We start from the raw sequence: 6,301 nt of genomic DNA, 5'->3' as shown, positions 1-6,301 counted from the left end.
TTGAAGGGGACAATATAGATTTAGATGAATAAACTTGTATTTTTAATTTTCTGAATAAATTCCGGGAAATTTTTGATCAAGGTAGTATGCGCGATTAAGTTTTGTGCTAAACTGAAAAAATCTCTTGAGGAGACTAACATAATGATTCGTGAGGCTTACGGGGACTCTGCTCTGTCCTACTGACAAGTTTCGAGGTGGTCAAAGGCCTTTAAGGAGGGCCTGGGAAGAGGTTCACGACGAACAACGCTCTGGGCGGCCGTCAACCAGCAAAACCGACAACAATGTGGCTCAAGTTCGATAATTTGTGGACTTTGACCGTCGTTTGAGTATCAAGATGGTTGCCAATGAACTGAACTTGTCGTCTACTGCTGCGTTTCGCATTTTTACTGAAGATTTAGTGAGGAAAGGGTGCGCCTAGCTCGTGCCCAAGGTGTTTGTCAGACGACCTAAAGGCCAACCGAGCGGAAATTTCAAGTGAACTTTTGCAATGTATTGAAAATGAGCACGATTATTTGGACAACTTCATCACTGGTGGTGAACCCGTTTTTCGTCCATAGAAGAGATTCAATCAGCCGTGACGAAGACCTTGCGAGAGGAGAGATCCCCGAAGACGCCTTCCATGGCACGTACCGGTCCTGGCAGTCGCTGGAAAAAATATGTTGAGGCCCAAGGACAGTACTTTGAAGAATTTTAAGTGTTTGTGCTAATCTGTTCAACCAATTACTCCAAAAAAACTATATGCATAACTTTCGGAACGTAACCTGTATATGATCTAACTCTTTGACATTAGGCGATGATGTCATTCGGAGAGAATGGGTTTACTACGTCCATAAATTTGGCATACCTATGGATCCAATTTATAATTTTCTTCTTTTCGCCTCCTTCCAAGAATTATTTTGATAAGAATTGCTTGCATGGGTTGTTTCCAATCAACTACACATATTCAGAGCAAATTCCGTGAAGTAATGCTTCGTCAAAATAACACAACCCGCAAACACCTACAGACAGCTAAAACAACTTCAAGAAGAGCTACATGGAAATTATTCTTGTTAAGAACGGATAAATAACCATACAACTAGTTTGGCAGCTTTCATTTTTACGATCTACTGTCATTGTAACAGCCACTCTTGAATCGCCTTCCTCGGCCAAAAGCAAGTAATAATAACGACCAGAGAGTCGATTTAAATAAGACTTATATAACACCCCGTGAACTAAGCAACTTCATGAAGATTTCATTTTCACGTCAACATATTCAAACTAGAACTTTGGAATAAATTCAATGGGATTCTTTATTTCCCATATAACTGATTACTTCTAAAAAAAACCCCTCTTGATAGGGAGTCCCATAAAAGTAATTGCATTTCAAAAATGGTGAAAACACGAAGAAGTGCTTCCCGATTCGCGAAAAACTGCCGCGAAAGCAATTGCGTGACACAAATCATAACGTATTTAAAACTTTAGTGAGTCCATGGAGACGATGACTGAACATATAAAGAACTGATTACACATACAGGTATATCAATGTACCATTTTACTTTAAGTGACAAATAAATCATCGAAGAATAATGAAGAAATAATTAGTCTCGTAGTAATAGTAAGTAATATAAATTGGAGTCAGAGAAGACAGAAACTGGGGAGCAGATAGATTCAGGAATTCAATTTTCGATCGCACAATTCACGACAGTAACTCAATGAAAGCAAAAATATTACAAATTAAACACATATCTCGCCTTTGTAGACTTACTCAGACACATTTCCACGACTTCACAACAACTTCTACCACAAGTCCTACGATACCTTTCAGTGGATTTCGGAGATGTAGATTCGAACACTCCAAAACAATGAATATGAGCGTAATAAGTATACAATACCACGATTATGCTCGAATGATTAAGTATATCTCAGTTGATTTGGTGGAAATATTACTCGAGAACATAATAAGTAAATAGTGATTTGCGTATGCCTTCCTGTGAAGGCTGATTGCTCATTCCCAAACGTCTGTTAAGTCGTCCGCTTCAGCTCCCTATTTAGCATATTGTTTCATCCGCCCTTTCCTCGTGTCTGTCAACCACATCCGACTAAAGTATCCATAAACTGTGCAACCCATCCACTTGAAAGTTTCTCTGTCACCATAACCCGAACCATCCACGAAAATCAACTACGCACCACCGCAGAAGACCTCACTAACTCCTGACAGGAAACCTTCATCAGAATAATGTTACCATCGAGATTTTCTTGCGCCATTGAGTACAATCTTTTCAGCTTCCTTCTCACATCAATTACAGACAACAAGCCAACTTATTTCCACTCATCCTTCTCTCGTTCATTATGAAGACCAAAGTTAAATAATAACACTCACCACACTTTTCCAAATGACAATTATTCGATAAAAAGTACTTTCCATACAGTTATTCTCCACCTTTCGCAGATTGAGAACGGGCTTCATGAATTTACCAACATCTCCCATTGAATCAAAATGTAAGCATCATAATTACATGTGAGATGGGCACGTAACAACGAGCGAGATGACGCACAGGTGTGTTAGAGGGTTCGGATTCGAACTGGAGGGTTCAGAGCACTAATCTGGGTTATCTCAGCTACAAACACGATGCACTATTTTACTTGGTACAAGATCTTCCTGGTAAACTGCTGGTGGATGAGGGAAGGGGACTGGCCCACATTCACCAATTAACGGATTTCATAGCCCGTTGGGTACGAGATGAGCTCCGCCCCGATCGATCGAACAATCCGTCGGGTTGATCACTGCAGACATGTCGTAACTTTTCAACAAGCTTATGTCAACTTAGGATCATGGTCAATTCTAAGGTCAACTCTCGAGTGCTTAAAGATAATTTTCATTGAAAATGCAGAGAGAAAAAGGAAAATTTAAACTCATCATACTAGACAGGGTTGTCAGTGATGACCGGTGTTTTTTGACACACGTGCAGAAGAAATGTTAACGGTGGAGTGGGAAAGCCTCGAGCAGGGATTCAGTGGTCGGCGAGGCGAATAATTCAGTAATTCATTTAGGTTGGCTAAAATCAACAGCTAGGCATGTAGAAGGCAACAACTAGTCAGACAGCCAAAGGGATTTCAATTACTTCACAGTTGTAATGTTAGAAGTATGAAATGAGGATTAAACTACAAAAAAAGTAATGGCATTCTCAAAAAGTAGGAAAGTAAGGTAAGCATTAAAGAGGTGGAAATAATCTAGAACAAGGGGATCAGTTCACTATATTAGCACGGACGTAACAGTAGGGATGTTATGATTAGACTACGTTGCAAAAGAAGAATTTCAAAGAAGATGAAAATTAACAGCAGGTACGTAAAGTAGCGACATAAAGAAAAGATTAGTGTTGAAAAATAAGAAGCGCAGTGCTCTGTGACACTAATAAAATCTAGCATTTGAGGCAAGAGATTGAGAGCAGATTGGAGGCTTTTAGGACGTGGGCATGAATTAGGAAAACAAGTTGGACAGAAAGAAAGACTAACAACCAAATTTGAAATATGGCGGGAGAAGAGATGTTGCTAGTGAGAAAGAAGCTGATAGGTGAAATACGGAGAAGGGAGAAAAGGTGGGCAGGGTAGGAAATGTTACGTAAGAGGGGTAGATGAAGGAACAGAAATCAGACGGCATGAAAGTGGTAATTATACGCGAAACGTCTACGTTAGACACGGAACATGGTCTGATGTAGGGCAAACAATAGGAAGTTAACACGACATACAGTACGTGTATACGGAATATAGGCTGTACGCACATTTAAAAAAATGCGCACGAAAGTACACAGGCCACGGAAATAAGATTTTCCTTTGAGATTTCTAGAAGTATAAATTTCCGTGACAGCCGAGGAAACTCGGGCTGCAAGAAAAAAACGCTACAGGGTTTGATTTACAGATTCGCGAGGAAATCTTCATGCTGAAAGCGCAGAAATTACACTGACGTATTCGGGATATAAGTTTACATCAAAATTGTTATCAGAGAGATCGATTCAACTCCATGTTCTCCCGCCAATATCTACAGAAAAATCAAATATGAACAGAAATTCGCCAACGTTTACCCGACAATCGGAAAATATAGGCAGTAACTTCACGAGGCCCATGCAACTCTTCACAAAATGTGAACTAGTTTTCAACATTCTTTTATTTCGTTCGTAAAACACCTAAAAACTACAATCTAAAATCGCTTCCACCACGAGCCGTTACGTTACTCGAGTCGCAATATAAACACTCAAGTCAGGAACACCAGTTGCTCCATCCACAGAACTAACTCCACATAAGAAATAAACATAGTAATCAATATTATATTTCGATATGTATCTGCCGGAGGTTGGCGTGATTTTAACACCACGCAGCAAAAGCGGACTGACCACGTCAACGATCGTTGTTGAATTTTTTTCTAACTTAAGCCAGTCAATCCCCAAGCGAATAAATGCAGGGGGAAAATTTTTTCTTGTCCAATTGAACTTCTAGCAGGATCGTTTACTTCTATCAAGTTATAATTTTACTACTACCAATTAAAACAATTCTCCCATTCCATTCACATACTCGACATCTCATTGTTCAACGGGAAGGTATGGAATGGGAATCTAGGACGAGTTCAGTGGCATTGTCGTGAAAACAGAAGGGGGGAATGATAACTTAAGAGTTATATTTATTGAAAGAGATCGCACAACAGAGTAGCGTGTACTAGTTTCGAGTACACCAATAATTTGGCTAAATGCTCACGAACACTTTGGCTGTACTCGGTTACCTCATCAGCGTGCGCTACATTACTGCGGGAATGGAAATACAATATACCTATACATTATTCTGGGAAAAAATGACGAGTCCAAAAACAGATGGATCAATTTCCAAACAAACTTTACAGAAAATGTTGCTTGAATGAAATTGTATTATAGCAATTAATGTATCAAGTTACCTCAGAATTATGTACCACATGTGTTTAAACAATTTGGTTTTCTAAAAAATCGAATTTGGTGAAAACGCCTATGAAGTTGCAGTATATACATGGGTGATTGGGGCCATTTACCAATCTCTCTCTCTCTCTCGGGTGACTGTAATTGGGAAGTAAGGAGCATCTGCAAAAGCGATCGCCCGGAGGAAAGACATTAGGTATATTTCAGGCTCATCTCCAAGCAAATTAAAGGCGTAAAAGGAATTGAGAGGATGCGAACACGTTTTTCTTTCAAATAATTAAAGGCGTACAAAAAATGTTGAACATACGAAAACTAAAATGAAAAATGGAATACTTCTGTATAAGATACGTTAATAAAGTATATCCTGAAAATAGGATAAAAGAAATAAACAATTGCTAGGCAATCCTTCGTAGTCACGTTTCCAATACAGCTAACAAGAAGTGATATGTACAAAAATGAAAACTAATGAAGCCTAACTTTCACACATTGCATTAAGAGTGTAAACAACAACTTTTAGGTGATTATACACGAATAAAGAGGGTGTCATAGCATTTCGAAAGATTATTATATTATTATATAGCTAAACTTGTTATGAGTTTACAATGAAACCCCAAAAACTAAGGGCAAAATATTGCAACTGTTTTAACCATGAAATAAACATCTCTGATTAGCCTCTTGGGTACGATTAGCTCCTTGGACACTAATAAGTAAACTTTAATTGCTGTACAACAATTACGTACAAAACGAAAATTTTAAAACTTGCAAAAAGAAGTGAAGATCAAATACTCTGAAATCATGAAACCGAATTTTGCCTCGTTTTGTTGCGGCGTCAATCTCTACAAGAGAAATTATCCAGCATTTGACAGATAGGTGTATATTTTAACCAAGTATACAATAAGTTCCGTTTGCAAACGATCTCATAGTTAACACACACCCTAGTATGAAATTGCTTACATTGACAGTTCAAGTCCCACACTTAACATCAACTGACCAAGGGACTGCCCTCTTACGCGAAACTGTATTTCAATCAAAAAGCTATGATATTTAATTCATAATAATGCTATTAAGCCACTTTGTTGTGGATTGATTATTTTAAAATAAATCTCATGAACTTACATCGAAGGCTGCAGCAGATCTCACAAATAAAATCCAGGATTTTCAATCAATTGGAATATCACGATCGGCAGATGTAAAGCACAGAATTCTCAACCATGTGTTACAGGATACAGATGTTGCTTCACCAAAATACAAATACTTGCAAGAGCGGTTGTCAGCACAATTACACCGCCCTCAAGCTGACATCCCGTCACTCCTAAAACAAAATGCTGTACGAATCACGAATAATATTCTCTCGGGTAAACCTTTGAAAAACGAGATATCACGAG

Source organism: Hetaerina americana, unplaced genomic scaffold (assembly GCF_022747635.1).
Source record: "Hetaerina americana unplaced genomic scaffold, ioHetAmer1.1.p SCAF_7, whole genome shotgun sequence".
NCBI lineage: Eukaryota > Metazoa > Arthropoda > Insecta > Odonata > Calopterygidae > Hetaerina > Hetaerina americana.
Note: the sequence above shows the minus strand (reverse complement) of the source record.